An 18411-nucleotide genomic window follows, 5' to 3' on the forward strand; every position below is an offset into this window, starting at 1 on the left:
GACATCCTGCATACCTTAAGGCACCAATTCTATATTTATTTAAGCAAAGAACCATATGATCGTTCCTGATAAGTAGTTTGTTTCCACACTAACTCCACAGAGGCTGAATATAATCCTAGTATTTCTCCTTCACTACCCTCTTCCCCATACTGAGTTATTCCCTCAAGGCACTAACCAGACGTGCATACTTAATAGGGCAGGGTGTCAAAATTACGCATGAAGTTTATTTGCTTGAAATGGCAGGACATTTTCCCCTGAGAAGATCTCTTCGGGCACTGGAGCACAACCACGTGCTTTTCAGACAAGGAACCACAACTGCCAAATACGCGTGTGTCAACTCCACGTAACTAAGAATGACTTCAATCAAGACCCAAGTGCCCATGTGCCTTTGAAAAAATACTTGTCAGGGTGGGCATAGCTCAGTGGTAGAGTGCACGTTTAGCACGCATGAGGTCCTGGGTTCAATTCCTAGTACCCCCACTTAAAAGAAAAAGAAAAAAAGAAGACAAGAAAGAGAAATACCTGTGGCATAAAAATCATTCTTTTTACTACCCCCCCAAGCTAATACCCTCCAAGTCTGGAGACCTGGTACCCTAGGTACCCACTTCTGACCCACCACATTTGTCCTGTTACTCAGAATAGAGCTGAGGGGCTGAGACAAGAGTTAGAAGTATGCCAACAGCCTTGAGCTTCTTCTTGGGGAGCAGTTCAGACACCTAGTTAGGAGAACAGATGGTCCAGCACGGATAGAGCAGCGGACCCTCAGACTGTGCACATAAGAGTGATCAAGTCAAAACACGAAGGGAAAAAGAGTGATAGAGTAGAGACCTCATACGAGGTCCCTGCTACCAAACTGGTACCCGAGGGCCCTCGGCACCAACGACAGAGGCAAAGTGGACCCCAAGGCCACACTATATGCAGAACATACACGCGGGATGACATCCTGAATGTGCGCATGGCTGGTTAGATGATGAAGGCATGAAAGAACAAACACCCAAGTTTCCGGCCACAGTCAGCCCTCGGGAGAGAGCAGACTCCTAGAGAAGCAGCCGCGAGGAGCCTGAGAGCAAAACTGGAAATGCCTGTTGTGAAGCCTTCACAGGTATTAACAAAAGAAAACGTGTATCCGTGTTTGTCAGCGGTGTGTCAGCCAGCTCCTGGCGCTCCACCCTTACACCCAGGACTTATTTCCCGTCTCTTGTGTAGGCCAGATACAGTCATCAGTGCAACTCCCCAAGCAAAACTAGTCCACATAGGGGAAGAGGAGTGGCTGCCCTGTTAAAGTGGCCCCATCAAAAATTCTATGGAAAAGAAGGTTGGATTGAATAACCGTTCTGCCAGGCTCCTACAGCACACTTCTCTGTGCAGTACAACTAAAGTTGTTGTTTTGTTTTTTTTTTTCCAAACAGAGCGCACTGTCCTTAGAGAAAAATAAGACTGAGAATCAATCTTACCAGTGAGAATGGCAGAGTTATGTGAGGATGACCTGGAATGTATGTTTTTTAACATGTGGAGATGTTACCTAGGCTATAAATCTTACAAAGAGGGCACCCTGTAAAAACTCATTCAGGACACTACACAACAACTTTCAGCGAGAAGCCAGCCTAGCAATATTGCGACACCGTGTCCCGGTAGTTTTAATTTATCTTATAAAGCACTAATTATATAATTACAAATCTTGGGGGAAGTGCAAAATTACTTTTCAAAAGAGCATCCTCTTGGGTATGAAAGTCCCAAGCTTACAAAGACTTCCTTCCTCTGTGAGTTGGGATATCTCTCCCGAACTCAGTCCCTAGAAATAAGCATTGAAAGCCTGGTACACGGTGCGCTGCGGTTCTGTTCCACTCAACACCGCGGTGCTGTTTAGACCCAGTATTGTAGCTTGGTGAATAATGAATGCACGCTCAACTTTCCACTGCAGGAAATTCTGCAAGTGGCAACGTGGGTCCATTCCATGTGTGTCATTGGGGCTGGCGGAAGCCCATGGCCATGGTAAGGCATTGTTTCCACTGGAACTGATGCCTGCACCGGCTCTCGAAACTGGGCAGTATTCCCACGGCAAAGCAGGGGCGAGGTAAGAGACTGAGACCTCACTTAGAAGTTCGCTTCTCATCTTTCGTGACATGCACTCTGTTGGTGAGGCTGTAGAGTAACAGTCATTCTCATTTAATGACGGTGGGAGTACAAACAGTTGAAGATCTTTTTGCAGGACAGTGAAGCAACACTTATCAATTTATAGATGAATTTTCCTGCTGATCCAGCAATTTCACTTCTGAGAATAAACGTACAGTGATATGAAGGTACATATGTACGCAGTGATGCATACACAGGATTATTAATTTCTACAAGGCATAGGATAGCAAACATACTATTTCCATCTAAAATAAAGTAGATAAGCCACAGAGCATGTTTACAATGAATTCGTGCAACTGTGAAGAACAAGTTAGCTCCCATATACTGATATGGAAAGCTCTCTGAAATATATCGATAAGTGACCAAGCAAAATACAGCTCAGGGTATGTATACACATACAGATTCTCTTTTGTTTTAAAAATAGGGGAATATAATAATATTCATATTTACTTGTATTTCCATAAAACACACTAGAAGGGATTCACATGAGACTAATACAAATGACCACCCACAGATGGTATATGTTGGGTGGGGAAACTGGGGCAGGCACAACACTGGTGGGCAAGACTTCTCGATGTCGACTTTTTAATACTATTTTGATTTTGAATCATGTGAATAAATGATCACAAATTAAATGAAAAAATAACGAACTAAAAAAATGTTTAACCTAGTGGCTTTGCTTTTGGCAGCAAAGACTCTCCCACACGGTTCTGATGCAAGAGACACTCAGGAGATTTACACCAGTTCTGGGTCCTGATGGTGACTAAACTCAAAAGTCTGGGGGGTGGGGGGTACCATCTCAATTTCTGGGACATTTTCCTGGAAGAAACCAGGATAAGGTGGGACAGTTGGGGACAGAGGATGGTCTCTGGGGCTGGGGGCTGAAGACCTGAGTTCTGATTCTCTCTCTCCCACTTGCTATTAGGTTGACCCTATGAAATGGCTGATCATCTGCCATATCTTACCATCAAATTGGGTGAATCTGTGGGTGAACCTTCACGGGTGAGTTCAATGCAAGGACCCTGCTGCCTCAGCTCTGTGACAAGAGGAGGGTAAGTGTTCTCACCCTGCCTGCCGCAGCATCATGCCCAGTGTCACCAACGCGTGGGAAAGGGTTCTATAAACTGTAAAGAGCAACCCTACAAACAACCATTGTGAAACACAACATCAAGCTGAGGGGTGAGCACGGCCAAACATACGAGGAGAGCAAGACCCACTCCCAAAAGTCTCTGAGACACTGAGATAGTGAGGAGGAAGGCAAACTTCCAAAAGATGGGATCTAAATGTAAACGGAACACAAAAGCAGGCAGACAAAGACTTTGAAGAGGACGACACATAGTTAAATGACTCCATATGTGGTCATCTGCAACTGAATATGCTGTACATTCCAGAAGTCTAAAAGGGAAATTGAAGAGATGTATGTGGAACACACTTAAAGGATACAATGAATTCGTGCAACTGTGAAGAACAAGTTAGCTCCCATATACTGATATGGAAAGCTCTCTGAAATATATCGATAAGTGACCAAGCAAAATACAGCTCAGGGTATGTATACACATACAGATTCTCTTTTGCATACAGATGCAAGATCAAGGTGGAAAGAATGATCAGGGATGGGGGATGGAGGGGGTAGAGCTCAGTGGCAGAGTGCACGCTTAGCAGGCACGAAGTCCTGGGGTTCAACCACCAGTGCCTCCATTAAAAATAAATAAACCTAAGTACCCACCTCAAAAAACTTTTAAAACAAAAGATCCAAAAGGATGGCTCTCATCCTTGTGATCTTGCAGTCAGTGCTGCCGCTGTCAACACACAGGTAGGCCTGCACTCCCCTCCAAAATCAGGTGCAAACTTCAAACACTTTTGAAAATGCTCCCTAGAGAACCTTTTACCCTAAATTTAAAACCTGCATGAAAAACCACTCTTCAAAAAGGCAAAAAAGAAAAACAAACAAACAAACAAAAAAACCCTTCTCATCTCTCTACGTAAGGTCATCTGGAAAGCAGATCTCTCATTAACCAGACGGTCAAAGTTGTACCACAATGTGCCATGAAAATCCAAAGGTTGTTTTCCTCACCTTCCTGAAGTGAAACATTCCAAGAGGTAAGGAAAAAAAAACCCAGGAGAGTCACTGGTGGTGCCCTAACTTGGTACTCCAGAACTACCTCTGATTAACAATAAGAATGTGATCTATTAAGTTAAGGATTGCTTTATTCATTCAGCACAGGTTTTTAAGAACTCACCAAGTGCAGATGTACTTTGCTTTAGGAAAATCATTTTCAAAGAAGCTTCACGTAAAGAGGGAATAATTAACTTGGAAGTTCTTAATGGATTCTTCAAGAGACTGAATCCTGAGTTTAAATCCTCACAGATTTTCAAATATAACAAGAAAATCAATGCTGGAGGTGGACACACTCCCAGCTAATTGTCAATAACTTTCAAGGAAGTGTCAGTGCTGCCCCAAGTGGTCAGTTTTACGTGGTTAATCATGTAGTTAGAGATACACAAGATCAAAAACAATTCTTTAAAAAAAATGTTTACAGAAACACAGGGACAATGAATTGACACCTCCAAGGAGCAAGCCAGGGTCAGGTATATAAGCTCATGTTTCATCAACAGAGCTTTGGTCTTTTGATCGAAGTTGAAGGTCACAACCTGCTGTGTTTCTGTCATTTCATCATGTGAAGAAAACTCAGTTGTAGTCCATGTTTATCCCATGAGTTAAAAAAACCCACAAATGTTTTTGAAGCTACATTTTTACCTCTTCTCCCTTCAGAGCCACAAAGGTCACGTAACTTTCTGTGGTTGGGTTATCTATGAAAGCCTTCCACTTGGATGTCAACTTGTCAGACATACAGCTTAGGATGATTATGACTTAGTGTTCTCCTAAAATTAATCTTTTAACTTTTTGTTCATTTAATAGACATCTGAGCACAGATACTGGGGACACCAAAACTAATGAGACAGAATCCCTGCCTCTGGGGACTTCACTGTTAGAAAGGGGATGGAGAACGGGTAAGACACAGAAACAGACCATTACAGTTCATTGCAGTATACACTGCAATTGATATATGCACAGGGGCATTCCCCAAAGAGAGAATGAAAAGGGAGGGAAGGTAGCAGAAGAGGAAGCTGTTGGTCCAGGTTTTTGTTCAAAATGGACCATATTTTATAGACTAAAAGATTATCATCTATAATAATACAATTATTGTATTTTACCTGATCTGCTAACCTCTTAGCACCCACGGCCCATAAAGTAGAGGACCGATGAAGAATTCAAAGTTGGTGAGCTTCTCAGGCATGTAAGCTGGAAACCAGAAGGCTCATTTAGGAATACTTACCTAGAACTCATTTCCCATTTAGAGTGCTTTTTTAGCTGACTATGCCAATGCTGAAACCTTTATCTTTTCCATGGGACATGCTAAATTATTTAGCAAATAGCTGTGGCATCACCTAGTCCATATGTGCCCATCAGTCAGCTAAGTGCCATGGGGACGAAAGACGTCATGGGAGACATCGTTCTTGCTTTCAAAGGGCTGATGATTTCAATTGTTGCGTTAAGACTAGAGAACATGAAAGCAAAAAGCTAACTTGTAAGGCAGCTTCTTAGGGACAAGGACCACATGCCTCATTCAACTTTGAAAAAAATTACCATTTACTCAACATCCCCCTAGTACAAACTGGGGGTAACCATACCTCCTTGAGGCCCTTGGGATTTTGAACTGAGAAAGAACAGAATGAAGTTGTCAAATGAGAATCACAATAGCGAGTCAGAGTCAAGTTAGCAAAGCTGTGTTAGAAAAAGGGGTGGGGTCTACTTCCTACTACCTTGAACCAAGGTCCTGGGACCCACAGAGCTGGAGGTGGGAAAATGGGGACTGAGGGCAGAGGTCTTGCAGGACATGTAAGAAGCCAGCCACATGTTTACTGCTCACTGCATAATGGCTAGAACGCCAAGAACCACCACATTTGGCCACGGTGGTCCCACAGAGTAAGAGAGGGGTGGGCTCATTTCAGTGCAGCGGTCTCTTGCTTTGGGAAGCAAGTCCCCTGTGGAAACACAGGATGGGGGAAAGGACTTGCCTCATACGTACTCTAGGCACAAAGAGTGTAAGTAACTTGTCCCAGATCACAGACCTAGTGAGTGACAGGCTTGGAATGCAACTTGATCACCAGGTCCAGGGATGTAGGTCCCAGGCCTGGGCTGCCTCATTTAGTTTCTATTTAAGAAATGTTTCTTTAAAGTTAAACCTATCCTGGGCAGAATACTCCAGAATATTTTTTCTAGACTAAAACATCATATCCACAGCTCCGAGCAGAGAACCTGATACAGAGAAGATTTCACAATGATCTCATAGTTGTGTAATTATTGTTTAGATATCAAATTGTCAGATACAGGCCACAGATGATCTAGGAATCCAGAGAGGGCAAGTTTTCCCTTTTTGGGCAGGAGTCTGTCTAGAGGAAGTCAAATTCGAGCTGGGCCTTCCAGAATGAGGAGGATTTAGATAGATGAAAGGAAGACAAAGTCAAAGAGTAAACAAATTAGACTCCAAAGATGATAACAGAAGAGTTCTGGTTTTGTCAGTGTTGGTATAAAGTGAGGCAGATTCGAGCAGGAAGCATGCTGATACAATGATTCACTGTCTTGATAACAGAAGTCATAAAAATGCTCTTTTAGGGCTCGGAAGTACCACTAATGACAACAGTGGCTGAAATTCATTCAGCATTTACTATGCCAAACACTGTTCTGAGCATGTTACATGGATTAACACATTTAGTCCTTACCACAACCCTGTTAAGAGTTTGAGGCACAGAGATTCGAAGTCATTTGTACAAGGTCCCAGACCTTGTTAAGTGTGGACCTGGGATCCAACTCGCTCCTTGGGCCCAGGAATGTTGTCCCAGGCCTTCTGCTCCCACATGAAAGTAAGTCTGTGATTAGGAAATACATTTCGAGTCAAAAGAATATCTTCAACAGGCCTCCCACTTCAAAGCTTCTGAATTTCTGATTATTTACAAGGCTGCAAATCCCTTTTAACCACATTCTAATCCAAGTATTTGGACAATGAAGGAAATGTTAACTCTTCCAATTTATTCGGTTTCTAGTTCAGCAATTCTTAAACCTTCCTGCCCATCTGAACCACCTGTGGAAGTTTCTAAAAATAACGTACACCCGGGCCCTTCCCCAAACCTGCGAATCTCAGGGACGGGGACCCGGTAGCTGTATTCTGTAAAAGTTTCAAAGGTAATTGTGATGATCACCCTGTTTCAGAACCACTGCTCCACACTGTGCTCTCCAACACTTCACTTACGGGATCCTCAGCTTTAAGCCAAAGTATAACCAAGAAGTTCAAAAAAAAAAAAAAAAAAAAAGAAGTTCAAGGAACAAGACATCAAAAATCGTATGTCCTTTCCTCCTCTTTTCAAGAGTTAATTTTTCTTTAAAAAAGGAAACTAAATTTAAAAACTCCTCGGAATAAACATTTTTTTTTACCTTCTCATCACCGGTATCTTCCTTGGCTCACAGAAAGCCAGCCACCTCGCCTCTAGTGAGAGTGGACAGTCAGCCAGGGTGTTGACACTGACCTACATCTGTGCCAGGCACTCACATTAACGAGTCAAGGGTGAAATACAGTTTCTTACTTGACTTCTGCAGGTCATGGTTGCAGCCAGACTGATGGTAAGAGGGCTGGATTAGGAGTCACTGAGCTGTAATCCTTGCTCTGGTTCTAGAGCTGTGCATCTGGATCAAGTCACGTAACTACTCTGAGCTTCTGTTTCCTCATCTGTTATATAGGAATCATGTATCAAATCGAATGAGATGTGGATGCCTTTTCTTAATGCATGGCGCACCACACCTGCGGATGAGATTACTAGCCAAGTCTGCAATCTTGCCTACACATGACAATAAAATCATGATGACTAACCAACTGAATTCTGGTCCCAGTACCAAGGCCTACCGGGGCTTTGCACCAGGACAAGTCAGCATAACCTCTGATGCTGCTCGAACAGCAGTGGAGAGGGCCCCCCTAGATTTTCACATGAGACTGACTCCGAACGACAGTCAGAGGCTCTGGAATAGCAAGATGCTTCCAGGTTTTAAGAAAACCATTGCCAGTGATGTGAAAACCAGAAAAATACACTGGAATTTTAGGGAAAACATTTCAAAGCAAATTTTATTAACAATGATAAATTTTGATGACTAATAAAATCTTTAAGATAAGGTCATCCTGCATTGCTTCTGTTGTTACACGTCTACAATTGCCTCTAAAAATAATGCAGTGGGGAAAGTTTCACGTAGAAGCATCTACTTTACCAAGTTACCACCTGTGAATACTTTAAGCAGGCGGGTAAACACAGCTCTTGATTCAAGAGAATGGCCACGGGGACCGTCAGGAGGACAGTCACATCATGATGAAGGAAGGAAGATTGAGGACTTCGGGATTTCTGCTTATTGACTTTTCTCTAGAACGATAGTTTTTGGGCTGGGTTTTGCAGAGAAAGGAGTCAAGAGACTTCTTGTAAAGGGAGAAATGGAGGTCAAAGAGGCAGGACACGGATGTTCTCAGCTGTAGTTCAACCAGAACAGCAGGGCTAAGTTTTGTTTTACACACTGGGGTTCCAGATAAGATTCTGTTAGAAGAAGAAGAAAAAAAAAAGCAGTCCTACAAATGTGCTTATTTACATTTACGGCACTAATGTGGAGGGTAGTGGACATGGCTCTGTCCCTCTGATGTTCTCTCAAAGAAAGGAACAGTCTCTGGTACTATTTATTTATGACTATTCTGATTGCCTTGCTCAGGAGTGAAAGACAAGGGTGCGAATGTGGCTCTGGGTTTGGGATTGGAAGGAAAGTGGGACCTATGACCACTTCCTGATCCTGGTGTCATAGGGGAACCATGTGAAACTTTGCTTCTTTGTTGTTTAACCTATCAAGAGGTTAAACATTTCTGAGTTGATGGTGCCAAACCATCCTCCAGTTCCACTGACATATTTACATGATCCACGAACACTACATACAGATTCTTATTTCCACCATGTATTTGAGCAAAAACACCTCCTAACTTTGCAGGGAAAGGAGACCACCCAAAGGATTGAAAAGCAGTTTTTGGTAAACCCTAAAAAAAAAAAAAATACCATTGCTAAACTTAAACATGTTATTGACTAATGTTTAAAGGTAAGAGAATATTCACTACACGGATTTTTCCTTCTCTTTTCCCCTACTCCGTATAATCATGAAACCAGCTTCTAGTAAGTAGAAGCAGTCTCACACTTTAAGTTTCTTTAGAGGGGAAACACACAGGATTTATAAACACTGTCAAATAAAAGACATATTCCTAAATACTAGTAGGCCCAAACATGTCCTTGTAAGTAGGGAAAAACATCCATCATAGCATCAGTGGAAAGGAACAGCATCTTTAGTCCAGAAGTTCTCCTTCTGCTGTGGTTTCTACTGGCATCATTACTAGAGTTCCTCTTGAAATATCCTCAACTATATATACAGTTTTATATATATATATAAAGATCAGTCTCTTCGAAGAGAAAGAAGTTGTTCCAAAACATCACAGTCCATAACTGAAAATACAGTATGGGCAGGAAGTTCTGAAATAACTCAGAGAATGTGTTCAACAGATTTTTTAAAACTCCTTTAAGCTAGTATACAAAGAGGTCATGGAAGCCTTACCTGGGGGAGTCAATGGAGTTCCTTCTCAAGGAGCACCTGAAGATGGATGGATCCATCTAGCCCACCCAGTGCCTGGCACCCACTAGGCACACAATTAATGCTTGGTCAGTTAATAAATAAGAGAATCACTCCCTGTGTATAACACCTTTATCTTTTTAAAAATGAAGCAGCTTGGAAACAGGGAAAAAAAAATAGATGCAGAACATAAACTATAAGATATGTGATGTTCTAAAGGGGATGTAAATAATAAACTGTTTGCTTTGCTGACTGACAATATGAATACTTGAAAGCAGTATCAGAGACTGTAAAGAATAAATATTCATAAGTACTAGGAGTGAGCTGTGCCACTGATGGTCTAAACTTGCACCTTAACGACATCTCCATGTTGGTGAATCTCTGACTGTTCTACACAAGAGCAAAGTAAGCTATAAGTAAGTGTTTTTTAAAAAGTTAATTCTATCCCTGTTGAAGCCTGATAGGGTTGGGGGAGAGGTCCGTTTCTTTGACAGTTAACATTTAAAAAGAGAAACTCTTTGGAAAACTGTAGTATCTGAGGATTCCATGGTCCCCAGAAGGGGAAGGGGAATGTTGAGTTTTGGGTATTTTGTTGTTGTTGTTCAGCTGCTGAACTCTCTAAAAAAAAATCTATGTCAAAATTTAATTTCTTAAGCTATTTGGGCATCTGAATCAGGTCAGAACTCTTTTTTAAAATAATTCATTCTGTCTGATCCAAATGAAAAATAACTACTTTTGAGAACCCATTCGTAAGTATGGAAAAAGTATAAGTCTAGCACTTTGCAAAGAAACGGGGACGACTTCTGATGCTCAATTCACGATGCTGCACCTGTCCAGGCAGAGGAGTCAAAAACAGAAACCCATGACTGTCGTCATCAGGAGTGCATGTCCACTAAAAATAAGGTGCATACTTATATGTTTATACTTACATGATCAAAATATTTGAAAAACTTAGGAGTACAAAGGTACTTCAGAATAGACCTGACTCCAACCTTCCATGTCAGTATCCATCCTTCCTTCAAGGGTTTCAGCCTTGGCTTATACGTTTATAGCAGGAAACCGATCATATTCCAAAGAAGCTTCTTTTTTTTTGTTGGAGTATAAACTCCCCCCCAACACAGTGCTTTGTATGTAGTGAGCCTTCACTATTTCCCTAATTAAATGGAACTGAACATTATTCTGGATACTACATACAGTACCTTAATTTCTACGGCTGGTCCCAGGTCTGTTCTCTGGGGCAACATAAAATAAACCTACTCCCTCCTCCTTGTGCTAGTTCTTCCCATTTGTGAAGACTGTCCTCTAAATTAGGATGTCAGAGACATATCCCACATGCCGCCACCCTAACCCAGCATTAACATCAGAACATTCCTTCTCACTGAGGCTGGACAGCTTCAGAATTCTTCTTAACCCAGCCTTCCAGGGTATACCTACCATCACGAGTCTCTCAGGGAGAAAAGATACATTCACCATTCCAGCCTAAGTTTTCTCATCCCCAAGCCACTCATTCCAAGTTCCCTCAACCATTTCTCACTTGCAATCAGTTTCAAGCTCCCCTAGGCACCCTGGTCACAATGACCTCAACGTGTACCAATTTGTCTATGATGTACCTAAAGCAACTGATTTTAGTTCCTCAACTGAAGGTAATATTCTATATACAGTCAACTTAAAAATGGAGGAAAATTATCAGCTTCCCCATTTGAGTATTATGTTTCTACTGGTGTAGACCAAAATTACAGTAGCTTTGTTCACATCCCCCACCCCCACCCCAATATACACATACCACTGGCTCACCCTGAACCTCGGCTTATTTAAAACATCTAAGTTTCCTTTCTACAGTCTAAGTCAGCCCCCTAAACCTTGTCCCAACTCCATATTCTACCCTTCAGTTATACAATTGACTTTTAACCTAATCATAGTATTTTACATGTAAGTAAATGCAAATGATCCAGATTCTATCATTCGACAGAATGTCTGCTGGCTTTATGTTTCAAAATGATAAGCATATCGTCTGTGCCTTCAGAAGCCATCATCAGCCAGCGTGTTAATGCTGGATGTACTTTCCCCATGTTGCATAAGAGAGAACACCTTCAACGGTGTGGTCTAGGAATGTGGCCTGGGGCCCATGCCAAGCATCTCTTCCAGCGGCATGGAGCAAATTTCTCGACCTTCAGATTCCGCGTGATGTCAAAGAAATTTATCTGTGTTTAAAAACACTCCCCATAATTTAAGAAATAAATGAACATGTGAAAAGATAGAGAAACTTGTTCAGCTTGGGCAGAGTTTCAGTTTCCAAAAGCAGAAAGCAAGTATCAGAAAATGCAGCAAATGCTGATGGTAGCAGCTCTAAACCAAGAGTGATTAGACTACATCCCATGTGGCAAACATTTTACTCAATGAGTTTCCTTCTTTCCCTCTCTCTCCCTCTTCCTCTCCCCTCCCTCCCTGTCTCTCTCTCTGTGTATGTGTGATACACACACACACTTTTTTTTAAAGCAATTTTTTCTCTGATTGCTTCTACTGATGACACAGTATACAGACAATACAATGACTTTCTTTGGCTATCTGCTTACCAGAAATTGGCACAAACTTAACATATACTGTTTTCCATTCCCTGAAGCACAATGACTGGCATCTCCACAGGGACCCCCGAAATTGAAAACATTTAAACAAAAATCCACCAGTAGGTATATAGCTGCCACTGTCTAAATCAATGTTAATATTCTTATGTTCCAAACATGATACTTTTATGAGTGAACCAAATTGTGCCTAAGACATTCTAGAGTTAAGCCAACAAAAGGACATTTGTAGTAGGTACTAGAAAAACAAAAAATAGTATTGTTGCATGTATTTCCTCCAATTTCTGCCTCTCTGCCAGCAAAACAAATAAGCATTTTTCTCCCATGATAACGTTTCTTCCTTGTCTACACTGGTGCTCAGGACTTGAGGCAACTATTAATCAATTTATTTGTTCATTCAACAATATTTGTCAAAGAGCCTCTTCTGCTACCACAACTGTTTTGGATGCTCTTGTGGGAGCAGAGTAAAAATGAATTAAATGTAGATTTTGCCATCAAAGAATTTTAAGCTGATTTGTCATTATTGGTTTCTGGTTCCATTGTTATTTTTTGGTGCTGGCTCAGATGTACATCTTTATCCTAAGACTGAAGCAACTCTTACAATTTCCTTCTTCTGTCTGGTTCTTTCTCTCCCCACTCCCCAGTCAACTTTTTTGGTGTTTAAAGTCTTCCTACATATATGACCTTTATTTTATACGTAATTCTTCTCAAATCATGAAAGCTAAAATTAGATCATAGATCAAAGACATTCTTAAGGTCACTCTACTCAATTTATTTGGTGTTATTATATCTCAGAAAGGACAATGAATTGCCTGTAGCAAGTAAATAAAATCAGAACCTTTGTCCTTAGCGCTTAGGGATATATCCTGGAAAATAATAAATGTCAAAAAGGAGGCCAGCCCTTACTCCTGGCAGGTTATTCTACACTTGGCTTAAAATGCTGAAAGGACTTAGTGTAGGTAATGAGTTAAGGATCTGCCTGTTTTAGAACCTCATCTACAATCCCAAGTGCATCCTAAACTATCCCAACACATACCCTCACCACGTCTGAACAGAGCAGCAAGGTAGTCCCAGTAGCTGTAGCCTTGGGAAAAGGGGGCATGTGGCAAATAAGCCGTCTGGCTGGTAAAGCTGGTGATTTGTTCTCTAGATGGCACTGTTACTTCAACTTCTGATGAGTTGCTTAAATTCCCTGAAGCTGTCCACTTATCTTCCTTCAATTTCCATCATATAAATCTTCAGTTTATACATACTAGTTGTCATGAACTGACAGATAGCCTCCTAGCTTTATTTTAAGAAGCCATTTTGAAGTTCAGTGATTTTTTTTTACCATATGATTTTACACGTTTCCTAGTTATACTGTCTTAGAGTTAAGGAATCTTCCCTTTGCCTGCCCTCCTCCCTCTAAAATGCAGAGGCATGTCAAAAACACAGACGGTCGTCATAAAGCTTCAGTCAGACCAAAGGAATCAACATGAAAGCACATTTAAGAGCTACTAGGTTCTGCGAGCTTTCAAAATCAGGACATTACTACCATGACAACCAATGAAAAGTCCTTTCAAGTGGACCTTTGGGGGAAACTGCACGATGTTCGTTATTCTCCGGGCTCTTTGGAAATAAACTTTCACTTTATTATGGCTGTCACTGAGGCTTGTTAATTTACTTAGCTTCCCCAGAGTCCTACACCCAGTCCCCAATTCATCTACTGGAACCCAGCCTCAAACTTCCGGCAGTCTATGAGTGAGACATCAGGGCAGTGAGTCACTGCTTAGCTTCCAGTATTATTGGGTCAGATTTGTTTCACCAAGACCATAGATGTCCCAGAGTTCATACTTGAATTTGAGTGCTTGCATTTAAATGAAAGCTCCTACACCTCTTATTTAACCAGATACTCACGGTTTTCTTACAGAAAGAACACCTTCCCCTTCACTTAGAAAACACGCCCATTTATCACTCCCTCACCCCAAAAAGTTTTCCGAAGTCAATATATCAGTAAGCGCCATTGTTTCATGTCTATCATCAATGATTCCATATATTTAAAAACTGGGTCCATGACTTTTCTAAGGCTTTAGTATAAGTATTCTGGAAAGCCAGAGATGCATTTAAAGTATAAAATTATTTAGGATTACACAAGTCTACACTTTACATGGAAGTTTAAGGAGACTTAGAGGACACATATGGCTAAGTTTTAAAACACCAAAGCCTTCCTCTGTTTCCCAGGGTTGAACCCCACTTACAAATGGCATACGGATTTCATTTGCCAACATCATTTATTGCTTAACATTACTCCATCCTAAACAGAGTAAACGGATGCAGAGCGTAACCAAGAAGTTCACTCATTCACTTCTGAAGCCCATCTGGGCATGTTATTCATCCTAATTAAGAAAATTTATCATGACGCAACTTCATGGGCTTCTGGTTCAAATGATTTCTTCCTCCATTTAACAACAGACAGCATTTTCAGCCTAGAATTCCCCCAAATTCTCTCCTCCATTCCTCTTTTAAAATGCAGTTCACAGCTTGAGATTACAGAGCCTGCCAGTGGCTGAATGGCTGCACTAGATGGTTGAGAGTCCTTCAATTAAGCAGCAATTTTGCAATTAGTGGAAACTGAGGGCTCCACAATAATCTTTTGACAACAAGTTGAGACAAGTTAGCAATTACCCTATTAAAGGGATATGCTCCCTGGCACTGGGCGAGGCTAGCCCCCTCGCACAAACTGAAATCTTCCATATAGGGAGATGCAAGTTGAAAATTGTGTCTCAACCATTAAAATAAATTCAGTATTAGGGACATCTGAAGTGGCGGTGCTTTTCCTTTTAAAAGATATTCTGCGTTGAGCTCTTATATACTCTCCACGCTGTTTTTAATCAATAAGTCTTAAAATTGTTCTTCTCTCTACTCTGGGACTAACTTCCTAAACCTAAAATGTTAATGAACTACTTGTATATGACCTTTCATTGTGTACATCTTCAATATTCTCGAAGCTTAGTAGAAGATTAAGTCAATGATTAAGACCTAAAGCTGCTGGCTGTTACATTCCACAAGTTCACCACCTGGATATAGAGCTGTGTGTGAATGGGGGTGGGGGTGGGTATTCACAGAAGGTTCTAAAGACAAATGTACAAAAAATGTAAACAAGCTCTCTGCTATACTATCAGGTGGACGTGCTCAGCTTTCGGTGTGTGCTAAGCTACAAACCAGAGCTATTCATGTTTGAAAGAAATGAGATTATCAATCATCTGCATTTTGACTATTGAAAAGCTGGGCCTCTTAAAGACTCCAGGAAGAGAATAACTTACATTCCAATGGTGCACCTACTAAACAGGAAGCCCAAGGACTTTGATCCAGGATTTTAGAAATTTGCATTATTTACAGGATCCTCACGCCCCCCCCACCCTCACCCCCTCCCGGTGAATCAAGATGAACCAGCAGCATCCCAGCACCTCCCCACCCCTCTTTGGTCATTTTAAGATTTAGACAATTAATTCATATAGTAAAAATGAATCATTTGAGGTGGTCATTACATTTTGGGCAAATGATCACTGTCTTGGTTTCTCTTGGTTCCTTCTGATTGCAAGTAAAAGTTATACTTATTGAAAAGACATCATAAAACAGAGTTCCTAAATGCTTTATTTTCCGCATACTCAAATGTTAACCTACTATAAAACTTAAATGACCTTAAGTATCGCCTTAAAATAAACAAGGTTTCCAGTTACTAATCCAGCTCTGAATGGGCAATGAAAGGCTCCAAAGGTATGTGAAAAAATACTCTGTTATTTTGCTTTAAAAAAAATGTGATGTCTAAGTGTGTATGCAATGTTCTAATGCTTCAAAACATGTACGTAAGTCTTGTTTATCTGGAAATCATTTCTTTCTGCTTATATCATTTATAAATAGAAATGTTCTGTAATGACTTAAAATAGCTCTACATACATAATGTTTCTCCTGTCATAATACTTAGTACTGGTCTATATTTACCAACTTTTATCACCTTTTGCAAAATAAAGTGAGAGAGAGAAAAAAAAAAAGAGGACTGTATGACCCTGGAATTCCAGTAACGGTGACCAACGTGTTTTAAATTCCAGTTAAGGTTACGGTTATATTTCAACAAGTGTCTCTTTCCTTTCTCTCACCTCCACTGCTAGTCTGGCAATGAACTTAAAAAAGAATCTTAAGCAAGGTATTTGCAGAATCAAGGAACAGGAATTAGTGACTGTTTTAAAGGGGTGTGGTTCCCAGGGTCAAAACTTTGTAAATTTTATATGCAATGTGATCTACTATTTTTATGATGATGATGATGATGATGATGATGATGATGATGATAATAATAATAATAATAATAATAATAATAATAATTTGAAGTGCTATATGCCATAATCTCAGAAACCTCTAACATAAAATTTATAATGTTGCATGAGGTAAACACTGAGGGGTCCGACGTTTAGACGAATTAAATCTGTAATCATAACCTAATAAGTAACATGCAAAAAACATAAGTAGATATAAATATAATTTTAAGGCCAAATGACCCCTGACTTTATAACAAACTCATATAAAAATAGACATTTTTGGATAAAAATAAAGGAGAGGGGATATTTTCCAAGAAGTCAAGCCAATATCAAGGTCTCATTTACTAACATTATTATATGCTATTAAAATTCAATACGCAGTTTTATACGCTAAAAAAAATCAACGTTCCCAATTAAATATTGCTTGGCTTTAAAAGATAACTGCACTAAAGGAATTAATAAACACTCAGAAATATGCTTTTCTTTGCTTCTGGCCAAGAACATTCCTGCATTCTTGTCAGGAAATGTTCGCTGTTTACTGCTGACACTGAGGAATAAGAGTAAGAGATCCGAAGGACCCTAAAATAAGATCTAACTAAGAAGCCCTAACACACCACCAATCGTAGTCCGTTCCCCTGGCTCGAGGAAAACTTTTTGCATTGGAACCAAAGAGGCGCGAAGAGTCGAAATTCATCCGAGTCGGGAGTCAGAAGCGTCATTCAACAAGGTCCCTCCTCCCTGTTACCGAAGGGATCCCTCAGTGCCATCCCTAACCACTTCCCCACCCCCAGCCTCCCGCCCCCAGGAGCTGCTGTGGGCATCTTGGCCGGCAGAGGGCACCCTCTACCTTCCCTAGCGCCGCTCTCCCTGCCCCCTCCTCCTTCGGGCCCCTCCAACCGCGTCCCTCCACCCCACTCCACCCCGCTCCACCCCCAACACACAAACACAGCATCCTAAGACTGTGACTGTGACTCTAGCACACCTAGCAGTTCTGAGGCTTTTCTCCCCAGGGGTGCCCCCAGTCTGCAATTCCCTTTCTCTGCCCGTCGGGCAAAAAGCCTCCAACCCTCAGCTATTTCCTTCCAGGCACAGCTCTCTCACCCACTTCCCCTTCCCAGCTCTGCATCCTCAGAGACCCACCCGAGTCAGGACAGCCTTCACACACATCCCTCCCGAGACGTGAAAGTCAAAACTTCTACTTCCCTGGAAGGTGTCCCAAGGGAGGGCACGAGATGGGAAGAGGTGTGAGCACAGCTGGCCCCGGAGCCCCGCAGCCCCTTTCAGGTTCGAGGAGTGTCTCAAGTTTCCCTAGATACACTGGCATTGGACCTGGATAAGTCCGCTTTGATCTCAACTCCTCGGGAGCAGGTGATCGTGTGCAGCCCTGCCGGAGCCTCGGGGACGGGGATGCTGGCTGCGGGAGCAAAGGGCCCCCCAAAATATGCGAGGGGACCGCTCAGCCAATGGGAAAATTAATACCCCGTCCCAACGCCATCACCTCAGTCGGGGCCCCGTAGAGCTGACGCCCTAAGTCACTCTCACGACCCCTCCTCTGCTGGAGAGGGTTTCGGGAGACCCCGGGGCGCCGTCTTCTCCCGTCGCGCAGCTCTGCGTCTCCTCTTGGCTTTCTCGCCCCCCATTTTCAGGGCTTCCCGGGGTCCCTCTCTCTCGGGGGTCCCTGGCTGCCCCTCAGGGTTGTAAGATGGAA

This window comes from Camelus ferus, chromosome 10 (genome assembly GCF_009834535.1).
Source record: "Camelus ferus isolate YT-003-E chromosome 10, BCGSAC_Cfer_1.0, whole genome shotgun sequence".
In the NCBI taxonomy this organism is placed as follows: domain Eukaryota; kingdom Metazoa; phylum Chordata; class Mammalia; order Artiodactyla; family Camelidae; genus Camelus; species Camelus ferus.